This window comes from Ochotona princeps, chromosome 11, assembly GCF_030435755.1.
Source record: "Ochotona princeps isolate mOchPri1 chromosome 11, mOchPri1.hap1, whole genome shotgun sequence".
Classification (NCBI taxonomy): Eukaryota; Metazoa; Chordata; class Mammalia; order Lagomorpha; family Ochotonidae; genus Ochotona; species Ochotona princeps.
Window position 1 is genome coordinate 14,025,783 of NC_080842.1, and position 20,876 is coordinate 14,046,658.

The 20,876-nt window shown below is 47.5% G+C and overlaps 1 long non-coding RNA gene across 1 annotated transcript in view; it reads right to left on the reverse strand.

Moving 5' to 3' along the window:
• The window catches only part of LOC131481367 (uncharacterized), a 322,287-nt gene extending 310,278 nt beyond the window's left edge, over window positions 1–12,009 (reverse strand). The window contains exons 1-2 of the long non-coding RNA XR_009246254.1: window positions 11,924–12,009; window positions 11,522–11,626 (exon numbers count right to left, since the gene is read on the reverse strand). This is a non-coding gene — a long non-coding RNA (uncharacterized LOC131481367). The remainder of the gene's footprint in view (window positions 1–11,521; window positions 11,627–11,923) is intronic.
• Window positions 12,010–20,876: the final 8,867 nt, after the last annotated feature.

The following is a 20,876-nucleotide window of genomic DNA, read 5'->3' on the forward strand; positions in this document are numbered from 1 at the left end:
CTAACTGGAGTTTGCCCTCCAGCGTAGGGTACCCACCAGGTTCTGGTGTTTGGCAATGTGCTGTAATGTCACCTCCTCTTTGGGATGGCAGGTTCTGTTCTGTCCTCAGCTCTCGGGACAGATGGAGATCTGCTCTGAGCACCTTATCTTAAGTAGTCACCTTTCTCCTCCAGCTGCCCCCTCACACCATCACGCCAACTTACTTACTTCATAGTATGCTTGCAGTTTGTAATTATGGGTATTTTTGGTTGCATGTTCATTTTCTGTCTCACATGTTTTTTCTGTTCCACACATGGCGGTGTGCTTTGGTTTGGCCTGACCCTGTCTGGTCCACTCCCTTCAGAGCCAACCTGCACACCTGCCAGCAAGTATAGCAGCTCTGCCTGGCCTAACCAGCACACACCCCTGATTCACGAGCTCGACAGTGGGAGCGATGGCCCACCACGGGAGTTCCCCTACCAGGCCGACTCCCAGATGTAGATCTCAAGCATGCCAGAGGGTGCCAGGCCCTTACATTGCAGTTTGCCCCCTGCCAAGTGTTGGCCTTTGTGTGTACTGCTGGATGTTGTGGCGAAGCCTACCACACACCCTGTTCTTTGGTGTGCCTGTGGGTGCTACAGCCTGGACTGGCCCGGACTGTTCCCAATCCTAGTACCCATGAATGTTGAGTTCCATGATCATGCCTAGTTCAGCCCATAACCATCCCAGCCCTCCAGCCAACCAGCTGTTAGGACAGTCCCACCTGGGTGAGCCCACAATCCCCACAGTATCTGCTTCCAGACTCAGTTCTAACATGACCCACACCCTGCCCACACTGACAGGTACCATGGTTGAGCCCAGCCAAGAAGGCTCCCCAGCCATAGGTTTTGAATGTGCTGGTAGATGGTGGTTGATGCAAAGTCCAGCTAATGTCTCTCAAATGGGGAGGCAGAATATTCATTTGGCCCAGAAGTCACTCCTCACCTGTCACGTTCTCCCTCAGCAATCCTTTCTCTTACACATCTCCAGCCCCGCTTCCCTGAGCAACCCACAGCCTCCATGTCTGATCCTCTCAAGGTGTGTTGTGCCAGCCTGGGCTCTGCCTGCCTACCTGGGGCCCTGACTGCCCACTCAGGACCCATGCACATTTTCACATGGGTCCCCAGACACTGTTGGTGTGCCGGCTTCTGCCTCCACATATCTTAAAAAAAAATAAGAGGGCCTGGAGAGTAGCCTAGCAGCTAAAGCTCTTGCCTTGCATGCGTCGGGATCCCATATGGGTGCCCGTTTATGTTCTGGCTGCTCCACTTCCCTTCCAGCTCCCTGCTTGTGGCCTGGAACAGCACTAGAGGACAGCCTAAGGCCTTGGGACCCTGCACCCATGTGGGAAACCCAGAGGAGGCTTCTGGATTTTTATCAGCTTGGCTCTGGTATTGTGGCCAATTGGGGAGTGAGTCAGCAGAGGGAAGATCTTTCTCTCTGTAACTCGTTCTCTATGGTAAATCTGCCTTCCAAAAAAAAAAAAAAAATCATAGAAAGGAAAAACAGGTGGCTATACTGGCATACTGGTATAGGTAACACAAATTTAGCATTAACCAGGCTTAGGATGCCTGCTGTTTTTATTTTTTTTTCCAGCAGTGTAACACCTAGGTACAATGTAACCTAAGCCATTGCTTATTTTTGAACAACAGAGAGGCAGGGAGAAGAGAGGGAGAGATCTTCTGTCTACTGGTTCACTCCTCCTTCCCACAGCCTACCCCCTCCAATAGCCACAGCAGCCAGGAATAGCCCAAGTTGAAGCTAGGAAGTGAGAGCTCTATGTGGGTCATCCATGTGGATACAGGGAGTCTCTAAGACATCTTGCGCCACTTTTCTAGGCATATTAGTAGGGAACTGAGAATGGAAGTGGAACAGATTGGACTTGAACTGGCAAATATATGGGATTCTGGTACTTCAGGTAGCAGGCTATTGTCGTATGGCAATGCTAGGTCTTGCATGTATTTTATTCTAAGATGCTATTGGTTCTTCTTCTAAACTGGCTGGGGAAATTTGCTCAAATTACAGTTCCAATCTCTACCAATAGACCTAAACTTGTTCACAGGTGGAGGTATCAGAGATCCGTTCTCCTAAATCCTGAAGGCTTGTTGCTGTTGTAGATGTTTCAGCATCACTGGACTTGCCACCTAGCGGGCAACAGTCATGGTTCTAGAACAAGACTGAGATCCAGAGATACCCAGTGAAGTTTGAGAAAAACAAACTATAACTCCTGCTTCTTCCTTTCTAAAAACAGGACATGTTTGCCCTTAGAAAGTTTATTTCATTTCAAAGGCAAAGCAAGAGCAAGAGCAATAGTATGAGAGCAAGAGAAATCCTCCATCTGTTGATTCACTCCCTAAATTCCAGCAATTGCCGAGGTTGGGCCAGGTTGAAAGCAAAAGCACAAAACTCCAATTAGAGTATACCAAGTGTGAAGAAGCATCCAAGAACTTGACCTATTATCTGCTGGTTCCGAGGTTTGCATTATCAGGAAGCTGGAATGCAAGGAGAGGGGCACTTAACCAAGGGCACTGTGTGTGGGATGTGGGTGTCCCAAGCAGTGAATAAACCAGCCATACCACAGCATGTAACTGGCTTCTGCACGTCCATCTAAAGAAAAAGCTACACTTGAAAAAGCATAATTCTTTGACAGAGCCTATTTTCAATTATTTATTTTGACATCAATGAAATACACGGTAAGATTTGACAACTCGTTGAGCTGGACAGCCGATAAACCTGGAGCTCGTGGAGGGACAGAGAATGGAAACAGGATAGCCACTAATCTTAGAGGCATGTGGGAGCTGAGATTACTGACAGACCCAATGGTCAGGTTGGACGCCAGATGAGGAGCATAGGGAAAAACAGCCCTGCTGGTCACCCTGTGGGCCTAAGGAGGAGCGTAAGTTGGAAAAAAGAAGAAAAAAAAAAAACACCCAGTGGTAACCCTGTATTCCTGTGGAGGAGCAGCAGGCAAAAAAAAAAAAAAAAAAGGCGGTTACTATGCAGGATGCAGGCCGATGGGGCCACCTAAGGTGGTAAGGGCCCTGCAGGTGACCAGCAGGCCTATGTAGGACTAGGATGGTAAGCGGCTTGCAGGTCACGATACAGGCCTATGAGAAGCCCAGGATGGTAGGAAGCCTGCAGGGTAATCTATATAGGCCAGTGGAGGAGCGAACGATGGCAAGAGGCCTGAAGGTCAATTTACAGGCTTATGCAGGAGGCTAAGGTGGTAAGAGGCCTGTTTGTGAACCAGGAGGCCTGTGGAGGAGCCTAGAATGGTAAGAGGCCTGCTGGTCATCTTGTAGGCCTATTTAGATGACTAGTGTGGTAAGAGGCCTTCTGGTCACCTCGCAGGCCTATGCTGGAGCTTTGCGTGGTAAGAGGCCTGTAGTGGACCAGCAGGCCTGTGGAGGAGCCTAGTGTGGTAAGAGGCCTGCTGATTACCTTACAGGCCTATTCAGGTGACTGGGATGGTAAGAGGCCTATGGTTACCAGGCATGCCTATGTAAGCGCTTGGGTGGTAAGAGGCCTGCTGGTTAGGAGGCTGGCCTATGTATGAGCCTACAATGGAGAGAGGCCTGGTGGTGACCATGCAGGCCTATGCACAAGCCTTGGGTGGAGGAGGCTTGTTAGTGAAGCAGCAGGCCTGTGGAGGAGCCTAGGATGGTAAGAGGCCTGCTGGTCACCTTGTAGGCCTAGTGAGGAGCCTAGTGTGGTAAGAGGCTTGCTGGTCACCTTACAGGCCTATGTTGGAGCCGATGGTAAAAGGCGTGTTAGTGAACCAGCAGGCCTATGGAGGAGCCTAGGATGGTAAGAGGCCTGCTGGTCACACCTAGTAGGCATATGCAGGAGCCTAGGATGGTAAGAGGCCTGCTGGTCACCTGGTAGGCCTATGCTGGAGCTTCGCGTGGTAAGAGGCCTGTAGTGAACCAGCAGGCCTGTGGAGGAGCCTAGTGTGGAAAGAGGCCTGCTGCTCACACCTAGTAGGCCTATTCAGGTGACTAGGATGGTAAGAGGCCTGCTGCTTACCAGACAGGTCACCTGGTAGGCCTAGTGAGAAGCGTAGTGTGATATGAGGCCTGCTGGTCGCCTGGTAGGCGTAGTGAGGAGCCTAGTGTGGTAAGAGGCTTGCTGGTTACCTTACAGGCCTATGTTGGGCCTAGGATGGTAAAAGGCCTGTTAATTAACCAGCAGGCCTGTGGAGGAGCCTAGGACGGTAAGAGCCCTGCTGGTCACACCTAGTAGGCCTATTAGGAGCCGAGGGTGGTGAGAGGCCTGCAGGTAACCATCCCAGCCTGTGGAGGAGCCTAATGTGATAAGAGGCCTCCTGGTTACCTTACATGCCTACTCAGGTGACTAGGATGGTAAGAGACCTATGGTGACCATGCAGGCCTATGCACAAGCCTCGGGTGGTAGGAACCAGCAGGCCTGAGGAGGAGCCTAGGATGGTAAGAGGCCTGCTGGTCATCTTACAGGCGTATTCAGGTGATTAGGATGGAAGAGGCCTGCTGATGACCAGGCAGGCCTATGCACAAGCCTCGGGTGGTAGGAGGCTTGTTAGTGAAGCAGAAGGCCTGTGGAGGAGCCTAGGATGGTAAGAGGCCTGCTGGTTACCTTACAGGCCTATTCAGGTGACTGGGATGGTAAGAGACCTATGGTTACCAGGCATGCCTATGTAAGCGCTTGGGTGGAAAGAGGCCTGCTGGTTACCAGGCTGGCCTGTGGAGGAGCCTAGAATGGTAAGAGACCTGCTGGTCATCTTGTAGGCCTATTTAGATGACTAGTGTGGTAAGAGACCTTCTGGTCACCTTACAGGCCTATGCGGGAGCCGAGAGTGGTAAAAGGCCTGTAGTGGACCAGCAGGCCTGTGGAGGAGCCTAGTGTGAAAAGAGGCCTGCTGGTCACCTTACAGGCCTATGACGGAGCCTAGGATGGTAAGAGGCCTGCTGCTTACCAGACAGGCCTATGCTGGAGCCTAGTGTGGTAAGAGGCCTGCTGATTACCTTACAGGCCTATTCAGGTGACTGGGATGGTAAGAGACCTATGGTTACCAGGCATGCCTATGTAAGCGCTTGGGTGGTAAGAGGCCTGCTGGTTTCTTGGCTGGCCTATTTAGGAGCCTAGGATGGTAAGAGACCTGCTGGTTACCTGGTAGGCTTATGCTGGAGCCTAGGATGGTAAGAGGCCTGCTGGTCACCTTGTAGGCCTAGTGAGGAGCCTAGTGTGGTAAGAGGCCTACTGGTCACCTTAGAGGCCTATGCTGGAGCCGAGAGTGGTAAAAGACTGTTAGTGAACCAGCAGGCCTGTGGAGGAGCCTAGGATGGTAAGAGACCTGCTGGTCACCTTGTAGGCCTATTAGGAGCTGAAGGTGGTGAGAGGCCTGCAGGTAACCATCCTGGCCTGTGGAGGAGCCTTGTGTGGAAAGAGGCCTGCTGATTACCTTACAGGCCTATTCAGGTGACTGGGATGGTAAGAGGCCTATGGTTACCAGGCATGCCTATGTAAGCGCTTGGGTGGTAAGAGGCCTGCTGGTTAGGAGGCTGGCCTATGTATGAGCCTACAATGGAAAGAGGCCTGGTCGTGACCATGCAGGCCTATGCACAAGCCTTGGGTGGAGGAGGCTTGTTAGTGAAGCAGCAGGCCTGTGGAGGAGCCTAGGATGGTAAGAGGCCTGCTGGTCACCTTGTAGGCCTAGTGAGGAGCCTAGTGTGGTAAGAGGCTTGCTGGTCACCTTACAGGCCTATGTTGGAGCCGATGGTGGTAAAAGGCATGTTAGTGAACCAGCAGGCCTATGGAGGAGCCTAGGATGGTAAGAGGCCTGCTGGTCACACCTAGTAGGCATATGCAGGAGCCTAGGATGATAAGAGGCCTGCTGGTCACCTGGTAGGCGTAGTGAGGAGCCTAGTGTGGTAAGAGGCTTGCTGGTTACCTTACAGGCCTATGTGGAGCCTAGGGTGGTAAAAGGCCTGTTAGTTAACCAGCAGGCCTGTGGAGGAGCCTAGGACGGTAAGAGGCCTGCTGGTCACACCTAGTAGGCCTATTAGGAGCCGAGGGTGGTGAGAGGCCTGAAGGTAACCATCCCAGCCTGTGGAGGAACCTAGTGTGGTAAGAGGCCTCCTGGTTACCTTACATGCCTACTCAGGTGACTAGGATGGTAAGAGACCTATGGTTACCAGTCATGCCTATGCACAAGCCTCGGGTGGTAGGAACCAGCAGGCCTGAGGAGGAGCCTGGAATGGTAAGAGGCCTGCTGGTCATCTTGTAGGCCTATGCTGGAGGCTAGGATGGTAAGAGGCCTGTTGATTACCAGGCCGGTCTGTGGAGGAGCCTAGGATGGTAAGAGGCCTGCTGGTTACCTTACAGGTGTATTCAGGTGATTAGGATGGAAGAGGCCTGCTGATGACCAGGCAGGCCTATGCACAAGCCTTGGGTGGTAGGAGGCTTGTTAGTGAAGCAGAAGGCCTGTGGAGGAGCCTAGGATGGTAAGAGGCCTGCTGGTTACCTTACAGGCCTATTCAGGTGACTGGGATGGTAAGAGACCTATGGTTACCAGGCATGCCTATGTAAGCGCTTGGGTGGAAAGAGGCCTGCTGGTTACCAGGCTGGCCTGTGGAGGAGCCTAGAATGGTAAGAGACCTGCTCGTTACCTGACAGGTCTGTGGGGAACCTTGGGTTGTAGAAAACCTATTAGTGCACCTGCTGGCCTGTGTAGGCAGCTAGGGTGATAGAAGCCTGCCACTAATCTTGTAGGTCTATGCAGGAGCCCAGGGTGGAAAGAGGCCTGCTAGTGACCTTGCAGGTCTATGCAGGTTCCTAAAATAGCAAGAGGCTTGTTAGTGTACCATCAGGACTATCCAGGAGCCTAGGATGATAATATGCCTTCTGGTGACCTTGCAGGCGTCTTCACAAGCCTTGGGTGATAGGAGGCTTGTTAGTGAACTAGTAGAGATTGCAGGAGCCTAGTGTGATAAGAGGCCCGCTTTTCACCTTGTAGGCCTATGCAGGAGCCTAGGATGTTAAGGGGCCTGATGCTCACCTTGTAGGACTAAGCAGAAACTTAGGGTTGTGAGAGGCCTGTTCGTGAACCAATAGTCCTACAGATGAGCCTATGGTGGTAAGAGGTCTACTGCCGACACTGAAGGATGACTATGGAGGAGCCGTGGGTGGTAAGCCCCCTGCTGACCGTATAGGGCTATGGAGGGTACCAGGGTCGTAGGAGGCCTGCTGCACACCCTTCAGGCATTCTGGAACCCTGGGTGGTACCTGGCCCGTTGGTTACCTTGTATGCCTGTAGATGAGTCTGGCGTCAAGAGGCCTGCTGGTCATCCTGCAGGACTGTTGAAGAGCTGATTAGGGTGAAAGGCCCTAATTGTATCTTGGAGAAATATTACAGTATATGGTTATTAAAGGGGATTGTTGTCAACCCGGAGCCTGGTGTAATCTTTGGTAATTACTGTCCCTGCAGTCAACCAAGAAAGCTATGGTAGAATGAACAGTGTTGCAATGTTCTGAGGTAAACCTGGCAGGACGTGGAGGTAAGGAAGTTGAAAAAGGCACATGGGTCATTCAGGAGGTCTGTGTGGGAGTCGATCATCGTTTAAGTCCCTCAGTAACTGGAAAGGCTGTTGAAAATTGAGGGTAATAAAGGCCAACAGGACAACCAGCAGGGCTGTTGAGGGGTCCATGATGGTGCAAGACTCTGCAGATACCTTGGAGGCTGTGGGTAGGTCAAGTGTGGTATAAATCCCTCCAGTAATTTTTTACCTGTCATATGTTATAACAGCACCATGAGTCATTCAGAACGGCTGGGGAAGTGTCGATGGTCGAGTAAATTGTACCGACAACAAGGAAGGATGTGGAGGAAAGCGATGGTGGTGCAAGTCCTTCCAATAACATGTCGGACTGTTTAGGTGTAGAGGGTTAAAAAGTACCACAGGTCACTCAGGAGAGCTGTGGAGGAGTTGATAGTGGTGTAAATTGCTCCAGGAACGTGCAAGGATGTGGAGGAGCTCATGGTGGTGTAAGTCCCTCCAGGAACCTGGAAGTACAAGGAGGAGTTGATGATGATGTAAACTGATCCAGGAACCTGGAAGGACATGGAGGAGTTGATGGTGGAGTCAGTCCAGCTATGAACCTGGAAGGACGTGGAGGAGGTGATGGTATTTTAAGTCCTACCGGGAACCTAGAAGTACTTGTAGGAGTAGATGGCGGTATAAGTCTATCCGAGAACCTGGAAGGATCTGGAGAAGTTTATACTGGTGTGAGTCATACAAGGAACCTAGAAGATTTAGAGGAGTTGATGGTGAAGTCAGTCCAGCCAGGAACCTGAATGGACGTGGAGGACTTGATGGTGGAGTCAGTCCAGCCAGGAACCTGAATGGATGTGGAGGAGTTGATGGTATTATAAGTCCTTCCAGGAACCTGGAAGTAATTGGAGGAGATGATGTCAGAGTCCCTACTGGAACCTGGAAGGACGAGGAGGAGTTGATGGTCATGTAAGTCTTTCTGGGAACCTGGAAGTACGTGGAGTAGCTGATGCAGTCTTTCCCTATGGGAACCTGGAAGGATGAGGAGGAATTGATGGTGTTCTAAGTCTTTCCGGGAACATGGAAGGAGGAGGAGGAGTTGATGGTGATGTAAGTTGATCTGGGATGCTGGAAGGATGTGGAGGAGTTGATGGTGATGTAAGTTGATCTGAGATCCTGGAAGGACGTGGAGGAGGTGATGGTATTGTAAGTCCTTCCGAGAACCTGGAAGGACGAGGAGGAATTGATGGTCGTGTAAGTCTTTCTGAAAATGTGGAAGTAGTTGGAGGAGATAATGGCAGTGTCAAGGAGGAAGAGTTGATGTCAGAGTCTGTCTGTACGGGAACCTGGAAGGGCGAGGAGTTGTTGATGTAGTTTTAAGTCTTTCTGGGAACCTGGAAGGATGAGGAGGAGTTGATGGTGATGTAAGTTGATCTGGGATCCTGGAAGGATGTGGAGGAGTTGATGGTGATGTAAGTCTTTCCAGGAACCTGGAAGGACAAGGAGGAGTTGATGGTTGTGTAAGTCTTTCTGAAAACCTGGAAGTAGTTGGAGGAGATGATGGTGTTCTAAGTCTTTCCAGGAACCTGGAAAGACGAGGAGGAGTTGATGGTGGAGTCAGTCCCTCTTTGAACCTGAAAGGACGAAGAGGTTTTGATGACATTGTAGGTCTTCCGGAAACTGGATGTATGTGGAGGAGTTGATGGCAGTGTCAGTCCTTCCCGAAACCTGGAAGGATGTGGAGGTGTTGATGACAGTGATGAAAGGGCAGCGGGTCTACCAACATGGCTGTGGAGGTGTCCACAATCTCTTTACTATGGCTTAAGGCTGTGGATGTGCCGATAGTGCTGTAAGTCTCTGCCGTAGCTTCCAGGGTTATGGGCTTGTCAAGGGTTCAATAGGCCCACAGGTCAATCATGAGGGCTGTGAAAGAACTGATTGCGGGTTTTGTCCTTACGGCCCTGGAAGGCTGTGCAGGAGCTGATGGCTTGTAAGGTTTCTGGGAACTTGTAAGGCTGTGAAGGGGTCGAGGGTGGTATAAGTTCCTGTGGCAACTTGGAAGGTTGTTTAGTTGTCGGGTGTTATGAAAGGCACACAGGCAACCAGGAGGGCTGTGAAGGAATTGATGGTTGTGTAAGTCCCTTTGGTAACAATTCGGGCTGTGGAGGTGTCATGGATAAAAAGGCCCATGGGTCAACCAGGAGTTTTCTGGTGGAGTTTATGGTTACGTAAGTCCCTCCCGTATCTTTGAGGGCTGTGGAGGTGTCGAGAGTGGTGTAGTTCTTTCCAGTAACTGGAGGGCTGTGGAGATGTTGAGGGTGAAAAAGGCCCACAGGTCAATCAGGAGTTCTGTGGAGGAGTCGATGGTGGTGGTATTGGAAGACATTGTGGTAACCTGCAGTGCTTTGGAGGACCTGAGAATGATGAAAGGCCCACCAGCCAACCTGGAGGCCTGGGGAGGAATTGAGAATGGTAAGGCCCACTATTCATCCTGGAGGGCTGTGGAGGAATTGATGGTGCTATAAGTACCTTCTAAAATTGGACAGCAGTGGAGATGGCGAGGGTGGTTGGAGAACCCCTGTAACCCTGGAGGGCTATGTAAGTTGAGGGTTGAAACGGCCCAAAGATCTCTGATCGATTGATCTCCACAGTGCTCAAGGAAAATCAAAAGGGCCTTTAACCACCAAAGCTCCACCACTGGTCTCTGTATTGATTGGAAGTGACTCATACCATGCTCAACTTCTCCACAAGCCTCAAGGTTGACCAGAGGGTCTTCTACTAACATCAGCTCCTCCATAACCCTCCAGATTGATCAGGGTCTTTCATCACCCTCGGATCCCCCAACCTCTCCAAGTTGACCAGAATGGCCTTTCACAACATGGGATCCTCAACATTTCTCCAGAAATAGCATCAGGGCCTTACACAATTCTCAGCTCCACCATAGCGCTCCAGGTTGATTAGTGGGCCTCTTACCACCCTCAGCTCCTCCACAGCCAAATTAGAGTATTGTGGAGCAGCTGAGGTAGTGAAAGACCCTTCTGGTCAACCTAGAGGGTGGTGGAGGAGCCCAGGGTGTCAAAGGGCCCACTAGCCGACTGCAAGGCAGTGGAGGAGCCCAAGGTGGTGAATGGTGTGCTGTTTCAACTGTTGGGTGATGGAGGAGCCTAGGACAGTCCATCCACCTGGAGGTAGTCGAGGAGCTGAGGGTGGTGAACAGCCCATCAGTCCAACTGGAGGGCAGTAGAGGAGTTCAGGGAGGTGACTGGCCCAGCAGTCCAATTGGACAGTGATGACTGGCTTGCCATTCCAACCGTAGGCTGGTGGAGGAGTTGAGGAGGATGAATGGGCCCACCAGTGGACAGTGGAAGAGCCCAGGGTGGTGAATGCCTGACAGTTCAACTGTTGAGTGGTGGAAGAGCCTAGGACAGGCAGGTGAGGAGTTGAGGGTAGTGATCTCCCTGCGAGTTCAATTGGAGGGTAGTAGAGGAGCCAAGATGGTGAACAGCTCACCAGTCCAACTAGAGGTGGTGCAGGAGCCAGGGTTGGTGAAGGCTGAGTTCAGTGCATTACCCTCCAGCCCTTCAGTTTCACTGAGGGCTGCTTACAACCTTGGCTTTCTTCACCACCTTGGCTCCTACACTTCCTTTCAGTTGTATTGGTGATTGACTTGCCATTCCAAAGAGCGGTGGAGCAGTCAAGGCGTGTGAAGGACCTACCAGCCCAAACAGAGGGTGATAGAGGAGCTGAGGGTGGTGAATGGACTGCAAGTCCAACCAGAGGGCAGTCAAGGATCTGAGGTGGTGAACAGCTTGCCAGTTCAACTAGGGGTGGTGCAGGAGCCCAGGTTGGTGAAGGGTCACTCAGCACTCCAGTCAGACTAGCAAGCCATTCACAACCTCTGCTTTTCCACCGCCTAGTGGTGGACTGCCTAGCCCTTTACTACCCTCGGCTACCTTCTCCACTTTGGTCCCTACACTGACCTTCAGTTAGAATGGTGATGATCGGTCCGGCAGTCCAACTGAGGGTGATGTTTGTCTTTCCATCCCATCTGAATGGCAGTGGAGGAGTTGAGGATGGTGAAAGACCTGTGGGCCAAATTGGAGTATTGTGGAGCAGCAGAGATAGTGAAAAGCCCTTCTGGTCAACCTGGAGGGTGGTGGAGGAGCCCAGGATGGTGAACAGCCTGCCTGTCCAACCAGAGGGTGGTGGAGGAGCAGCCCAGGGTGGTGAACACCTGCCTGTCCAACCAGAGGGAGGTAGAGAAGCATAGGGTGTTTGATGTCCTGCCAGTTCAACTCTTGGGCAGCAGAGGAGCCTAGGATGGTCAGGGCCCACTGATCCACCTGGAAGGCAGTTGAGGACAAGGGTGGTAAACAGCTTACCTGTCCAACCAGAGGGTGGTAGAGGACCCGAGGGTGGTGATTTGCTAGCCAGTTCAACTGTTGGGTAGTGGAGAAGCCTAGGACAGCAGAGCAGTTGAGGAGTCGAGTGTGTGAAGGGCCCAGCATTTGAACAGGAAGGCGGTGGAGGAGCTGAGGGTGGTGAATGACTGGCAGTCCAACAGGATGGTGGTGGAGGAGCCGGGTGGTGAAAGCTCAACTGGCTGCTCTTGGTGACTGGTTGGATCAGAATGCAACAGAAGTGACACGTCTGAGGTGAGGTCATAAAGCAGTTTTTACATTCCATCCAGGTGTCTTGGAGCATGTTTCCCAGGAGACCTAACCACATACAGGATGCCTGGCCACTGATACTGCCAGTTTGTATAGTTCATGAGTTGCTGTCTGGCCTATCATAGTTCTAGAGATGTTCTGTGTTTCAGTTGGAGCCTCCAGAGGAGACCACCCAGCAACTCATTCCATGGCTGATGGCACACAGAGTAGGCTAATCTTCTGGTTGAACTTTGTGAATTCCTGATATACAAAATCACAGGATAGGATTTTTTTTTAAATATGCTAAGTCCAGAGGCCACATTTAGTATAGTGGTAGGCGACTGACTGTCAAGGCTGTCTGGCTGGAATGAACTTCTGCCTAGCTCCATTTCCTTTACTCAGCCCTGCTCAGCAGAGCCAGTCCTACAGTTTAGCATATCTCTTCCCATTGTTTGGACTAAATATCAGAGACCAGGCAGAAGTCACTGACATCAGTGGTTCTGTATGACAGGATTCCCCAAGTATATTGTTGTGATTCCTTGGTAAAGTTTATAGTCAGAGAGGGCAGGAAGTGATGGCACTGTTCCACAATACCACCTAAGTGGTTTCTTTCTGTAGTGTTTAAAGAGGAAATAACAAAGTAAAATCCTCCAGAGCTTTTCTTGTTAGACTAAGCTCCCCAGTTCCACGTGGGGTTACCATGAAAGCATTACCCCAGCCAAGGATCTCAGATCCAAAAGGAGGACATGCTTAGGGTACCCATGTACTACCCCTGTCCCTCTTCAGGGAACTAAGGAGATTTCACTTAAATCAATTTTATTTGTACTTGTTTAATTTCTTAAAAAGGTTTTTTTTTTAAGTGGTTAAGAACTTGCATTGTTTTAAAACATTTTGGTTATTGGATACTATGTGAGTTAATTCCATGGCATTGTAAATTGTTGCTGATGTTATGTTGGGGCTTTTAATTGATTGGGATGATACTCTGCTGGCTCTACCTTCAGACCAGAGAAGGTCTCCCCAACAAGCTGATGAACTTATCTGGACAATAGGATGCTAGACTCCATGCTTGGTATATGCTTGCAATGAAAGAATCTCAACTGAACTTTGTCTGTAGTTATAGAAGAAGATGGAGGAATCCACCATGGGGGGAGGGTTTGAGGAGAGGTGGGGGGGAATCCCAGTACCTATAAAACTGTGTCACATAATACAGTGTAATTAATAAAAATAAAATAAAATAAAAATAAATAAAAATTTCAACTCCCCCAAGTGCTTTTTGCTGCTAATTCTTCCATGTGATGCATGGTGACTAGAACCAGGACATAGAAAGACAGGAGAGTCCTAGATGATGAAATAATAAACATTTTTATTCCAGTTTCTCTTACTACACGTCAATTATTAACTAGGAAATTAATCATTAAGGTCATGGATGAATTTGGCCCAACTATCTTTTGGGTCACATTTCTCCTTATACAAAGGCACTAGCTAACTTCAGTTCTTCCATGTCTTCCTCTGCAACTTTGTGTCTCTGTCCTGTGAGCTTTTAAGGAAGTCCAGATTTTTACTTCCATCTGGTTCCATGTGATTGCTGGAGCCATCAAAGCCAGAGCCTCATCTGGTCCTTCAACTTTACCAAGTAGATTTCTAAAAGATCAGTACTTCTTTATGGATTCACTAACTCACCCCACCCCAATCCATGCATTTATGTTCTCAGCCAACTGTGATTTGATGTTTAAGATACACTAGATAGAACTCTAAGCATCTTGGATGCTGGTTGGAGAACTCACGGTTCTGCTTTACCTGGGCTTGTTGTACCTAGTAAGTGCCCAATAAATAGTTGATGATGAAGCGACCCCCTGCCTGAGACCAGTGTGGGAAAAGCAAAGCCCAGAGTAAAAGCTGCAGTAAGTAAGGTGTGTTTGTACATTCTGACCATATCCCAAACTCCCAGCTCTACTCCTGCTGCTCTTGGTCTCTGACTGATTCAAAGCAAGAGAGGTCAGATGCTTGTACTGAGAAGTCTTCCTCTGTATTGACCACACAGCCGTCACCTTGCTTCAGGGCTATGCTTATGGGAGAATCCGACTGCTAATCAGAGAGCATTCTCTTCCAATCAGTTATGGAAAAACAAGGACCATATTCTGATGAAAGCAGAAGATGATTCAGGGGAGTTTGGGCCCACAAAAGATGCCACGGCCTCTCTCAGAGGGCAAGCAAATACCAATACTTGTCTTTTGGAGCCAGTGAGCCAGCTGACATTAAAAGCCTGATGAGGGGACTTTCATGCTAAGAGCCTGGAAGCCCTGATGACCAGGGCAGGCATGAACTGTGAGAAGATTCTGGAGAACTAAACAATAGTTTGAAATACAGCCAGTTCAGTATCAAGTGCAATGCTATTATATTTACTCCTCACCAGAACTCCCAGTTAACAATAAGCAATTCTTGTTTTAGAGCCCTCTATTCCTTTTTCATTCTAACTGGAGGCAAAGCCAATCAAGGTCAAGGTTGATAAAGATGGGAATGCTTGGCTCATAACTGGACAAACAGAGCAAATAGTAGCTGTAGCAACTCCTAGAGTCAGTTACTAAGCGGGGGGAAGGAAGGAAGTGGGGTGTTCGAATGGTAGATATTTGTTATGGCTAACTCTCCAACTGTGGTTCAGCAGCTCAGAATGCTGTATACGATCACAGAAAGTACACAGGAACAAATTCTTGAGCTTCAAAACAGAGACCCAAGGCCCTATCTGGCAGGCCTGCTGAACTGAACTCAGCCTGTGTGGGTGATTTTGACCCTGGTGTCTAAATGGACTCTGAACTTTGATCTGTACCTTGCCTATGTCCTTTGTTCCGCCCTTCAGTAACACTGAAACTTCCACCCATATTGGATTTTCTAGTCCCCAGTTTGTGTACTAACAGCCAGGCATTCAGATCGAAGGAACATTGCTGGTGAAGGTATACTGATATCAGTCTGCCCTCTCACCCAGTCTCCAGTTAACCTTCTACAGGTTCTCCTGCTCTGTTTCTTTTTTTTCAAGATCAATTTATTTTTATTGGAAAGGCAGATTTGCAGAAATAAGGAGCTAGATGGATCCTCTGTCTGCTGGTTCACTCTCCAAGTGGCCACAACAGCCTGAGCTGATCCAAAGCCAGGAGCCAGAAGTTTCTTCTGGGCCTCCCACATGGGTACAGAGTTCCAAACCTCTGGTCCATTTTCTACTGCTTTCCCAGGCCACATCAGGGAGCTGGATGGAAAGTGAAGCAGTCAGGGTACAAACTGGTGCCCATATGGGATCCTAGCGCATGCAAGGCGAGGATGTAGCCACCAGGCCATCGTGCCAGGTCCTCCTGCCATGTTTCTTGTTGATGCAGCTGTCTAGTGTTAAGGTCCCTCTCAAACTGTTCAGTCACTCACTGTCCTGGACCTCATTCTGTCACTCCCCAGATCACTCAGATGGCACCTATCTGCTATGATGCCTCACATCCTCACACACTGGTCTGAACCACGTTAAGAAATGCTGATGGGTGAAGTGAAAAAAGTCTGTACATATAGAAAAAAATTTTTGTTTTACCAAGGAAAAAGGATACAAAAGCGTACAACATAATACAAATTTATACTTGAGAAGACAGAAGAAATAATAACCCTCAATGTACATACACCTAAAAACGGGGCGCTAAAATACAGGAAGCAAGACTGATCAAACCACAAGGAGAAACAGAAGAATCCATGATTACAGTTGAAAACTTCATCACCCTTTTCTCAGGAATGAGCAGATTTAGCAGGCAGAACATTGGTAAGTTGCACTCAATATCACAATTTACCACTACAGACCACTTCATCCAACTCGAGTTGTATATACATTCTCTTCAAGTACAAGAGGAAAATACGCCAAGATAGATCACTTTCTCAGCCATAAAACATTTCATAAAAAGTGTAAGGGGGGCTGGCAATGTGGCATAGTGGTAAAGTTGTCATCATTTATGCTACTGCCATCCCTGTATGCTCACTGTATCATGGCAGCTGTTCCACTTTTGATCGAGCTCCCTAATAATGCTGCAGCAAAGGCAGCAGATGATGGTCCAAATGTCTGGGCCCCTGCCACCTGCGTGGGAAACCTGGAATGAGTTCTTGTCTCCTGACTTCAGCTTGGTCCAGCCCTGGCCACTGCAGCCATCTGGGGAGTGAACCAGTGGATGGAAGATCTCTGTCTCTCACTCTCTGTAACTCTAACTTTCAAATAAATAGATACATATATTTTAAAATTTAAAGGAATAGAAACCAAATAACACTCTGTCTAAAATAGAAATCAATTCCATAAATGTAACTGCAAAATTCCAAAATATTTTGAGACTAAACATTACACTTCTAAATAACACATGAAGCAAAGAATCTCAAAGAAAGTTTAAAATATTTTGAACTAAATTGAAGATGAAAACAGAGTTTATCAAAAATTTTGGAACATAGTCAATGTAGTGCTTAGGGGGAAATTTATGGCATTGAGTTAATTAGTTAAAAAAAAAAAAAGAGGCTGGGGGCCCAGTGTGTACCCTAGTGGCTAAAGTCCTCACCTTGCATGCGCCAGGATCCCATATGGGTGCCGGTTCTAATCCCTGCAACTCCACTTCCCTTCCAGCTCCCTGATTGTGGCCTGTGAAAACAACAAAGGATGGCCCAAATCCTTGGGAACCTGCACCTGCCTGGGAGACCTGGAAGAAACTCCTGGCTCTTGGTTTCAGATCAGCTCAGCTCTGGTCATTGAAGCCACTTGCAGAGTGAATCAGTGGATGGAATATCTTTTTCTTTGCCTCTCCTTCTCTCCGTAAATATGACTTTCCAATTAAAAAAAAAACTTAAAAAAAAAAAAAAAAGAGGCCTAAAAACCAAGATTCTAGGGCCCGGCGGCGTGGCCTAGCAGCTAAAGTGCTTACCTTAAAAGCATTGGGATCCCATATGGGTGCCAGTTCTAATCCCGGCAGCTCCACTTCCCATCCAGTTCCCTGCTTGTGGCCTGAGAAAGCAGTCGAGGACGGCCCAAGGGCTTGGGATCCTGTACCCGTGTGGGAGACCTGGAACAAGGTTTTGGCTCCTGGCTTCAGATCAGCTCAGCTCTGGCCGTTGCGGCTCACTTCGGGAGTGAATCATTGGACGAAAGATTTTCCTCTCTGTCTCAACTCCTCTCTGTATATCTGTGCATTGAAAACAAAAATAAATCTTTTTAAAAAAATATGAACAATCTAGGCTTAAATCCTACAAAACTGGGAAAAATATGTTAAAATTAAAATCAGAGTAACCAGGAGAAAATTAATTAAAGAGCAAAAATCAATGAAACAAAACATTGGATATTGATAGGGAAAAATCAATAAATTAAAAATGTGGTTCCTTTAAAATGTGAAAAAACATAAATTACTAATCAGAAATGGAAAAGAGAAATCATTATATAAGCTTTGGACATGAGATATTCAGAGAAATTTGCATTAAAAAATTTGATAATGTGAGTGAAATGGACAGACTCCTAAAAATACATAATTTAGCAATATTCACACAAGAATAGATAATTCAAATATATCTACATCTTTTTGAAATTGAATCGATAATCAATACTCTTTCAAAACAGAAAGCACTAGGCCAAAATGGGCTAACTAGTGAATTCTTTTAAACTGTAAGGGAGAGATTATACTAGCCGTCTACAATCTTTTCCAGTAGATCCTGCTTAATTCATATGATGCCTACATTACACCAATTCTAAAATTAAAGACATACAAGAAAAGTACAGATCAATATATCTAATGAATATAAATATCAAAAATCAACAACAAATTATTAGCCAATTGAATCCAACACTGTATCAAAGAATTATAAGCACAGTCAAATGAGTCTTATCTCATGTGGGTAAGTTGTGTTCAAAATTTGAAACGCAATCAGCATAATTCTTCACATCAATAGGCTTAGAAAAAAAATCACATGATCATGTCAACAGAAACAGAAAATGCATTTGATATGGGTCTAGTGCCCATTTACAATAACAATTAATTTAAATTACTCTGTGCAAACTAACAGTAGAGAGGAGCTTCCTCAGCTTCACACCAGTATTCACTAACAGCTAACAACAAGCTTAATGAGAAACTAGAAGCATTTCTATTAAGATTGAGAGCGCCCAGCACAATTGATTCAGTGGCCAAATCCTCACCTTGCATGTGCCGGGATCCCATGTGGGTGCTGATTCATGTCCTGACTGCTCCACTTCCAATCCAGGTCCCTGCTTGTGGCCTGGGAAAGCAGTAGAGGACAGCCCAAAGCCTTAGGACCCTGCACCCACATGGGAAGCCCGGAAGAAGATTCTGGTTTCCATTTGGCTCAGTTCTAGCCAATGTGAGCACTTGGGGAATAAAACAGTTGAAGGAGGATCTTTCTCTCTATCTATTCTTCTCTCTGCAGATCTGGCTTTCCAATAAAAACAAATGAATCTTTTTTTTAATCTTTTATTTATTATTATTATTATTATTCTATGAAACAATTCCATAGGCCCTGAGATTTCCCTTATCCCCTCCCTAAGTCTCTCCCCACTGAGTTCCCCTATGTCATTCTTATTGCTGAGAACCTAAAACTAAAAAGTAAAGCTTGAAAGAAAAACAAAAGCAACAGCAGAAAGTTTGTCACAAAACACTGCAACCAAGAATGGAGAAAAGTATACTAACATGTTACAGCTTAGAGCCACTAGATGGTGGAATTATAGGGGATTTTTATTTTAGAATTGGTGTTATCATTGCCAGATTTTCTTTTTTTACCATCTATAGTATTGTTTGGCAGGCAGAGTGACAGAACGAGAGAAGCAGAGAGCTCATGTATCCATTGGTTCCTTTCCCAAACAGCTGCAATTGCCAGCTCTGAGCCAAAACCATGTGCCAGGGATTCCATCAAAGGCTTCCACATGGGTGGCAGGGACCCAAGCACTTGGTCCTTCTGCTGTTGCCTTCCCAGGCACACTCACCTGGAGGAGGATGGGCAGTGGAGCAACCAGGACTCAACCTTGCACTCTGATAGGGGGTTTGCTAACTCCTCCAAATTCTGTAAAGTCTCTGTATTACTTAACACATTCAGAACAATAACATTGATTTTTAAATAAGAGAGCACCACCTTTGGACAAGACACCATGATCACCCCACTGGATCCTACCCCTTGCCTAGTGCTGTGGCTGGACAAGCAGCACTGACCGCCTCAGTGTTTTGCATCCATAAAATGAGCTTAAGAAAACCTACACCACAGGGGGTTTGGTGTGTGAACACAAAGTTAGGCACTGAATCTGAATGTGCAGGGCTGTGAACTGCCTTCTGAACCCATAAGGTTATTTTGGGGGTGAAGGGCTCCAAGGAGACTTGCCTTGCATCAGTGCTATCTGAACACATTCTGCCTCCAAAGATGGGAAGGACTTTCTAAATAACAAGAATAGAAAGCACTTTCGCTTAGACAACGGGAAGCTGACATGTCCAAAACTTTAGCAGGGGAGTCTGTGTGTAGCACAGTGGCAAAAGTGCCATTCATGATGCCTGCGTGCCATATTGGATTGTTTGGGTTCAAGTCCTGGCTCCTCTCCTTGGATCCAGACTCCAAATATGCATCCTGGGAGGCAGCAGATGATAGCTCAAGTCCTTGGGACCCTGCCTCTCACGTGGCAGGCCTCGGTAGAGTTCCTGGCTCTTGGCTGTGCCTTGGCCCATCCCTGGCTTTTGTGAGCGTTTGGGAAGTGAATGGAAGATCTCTGTCTCTGCATCTCTGCCTTTCAAATAAAATTAAAAGAAAACATACAATTTAGCTTGGAGAATATTCACCTCCTTTTGTTTACTGGCTTTTTTTCATAGCTAATGGTACCTATACATAATTTAATACTACAATTTTAATATTTTAAAATATAGTTTCATAAAAACATTAAATAAAAGTCATTGAATACAATACTTTATTGCAACAGCATAAATACAATATGCATGTGTAGCTGATAGGCATGAATAAAAATAGTAGCTACATAGAATAAATGATTGTTTTTTTCATTTCAACATTTATTCATCTTATGTTGGGTGGCTACTTTCTAGACCAGTGAAAACTCCCAGAGGCTATTCTTCAGAAGGGAAGCTGTGGCAGAGAAGTTCAAGATTAATTTGACACAGCTGTTTATCAAGCGAATGAGGCCAAAGGAGCAGGAGAGTTCTATATGAAAGGAGGTGTGAGCAGGGACAGCGCATATCTCCTCGCCTTCTCCCTGACCTTCCTGGCTGCAAGAAAAGCCGTAACTGTAATTACCTTAAGAGGCTGAACTTTAATTCACTTAGGGACCCCAAAGTGTAATAGACTACTAAATGCAGACAGAATTCAATTTCAAATTTAGACCCCTTTCTGAACTTGCTGACTAAGAGATTCTGTCTCCAGAATCTTTGGTCAATCAATAGACTGAATTTCCCCTGCACCAAAGTGCTCGTGGAAGATGTTCTTCCCTGCTTTGATTTTCCAGTTCTCCCTGTTTTTACCCAGAATCTTCCTGAACGACCTGGTCTGGTCCTGGTTCCTTTTGCTTTAGAAGCTCAGTCAAATTGGAGGTGCTCTGGAGTACAATCCCATCCTGTGTTCTCAAATAAGGGAGATGATGGCAGTGACCACGACCTCTGTTCTTGCAATTTGCCTGCATTAATTTTCACTGGCTACC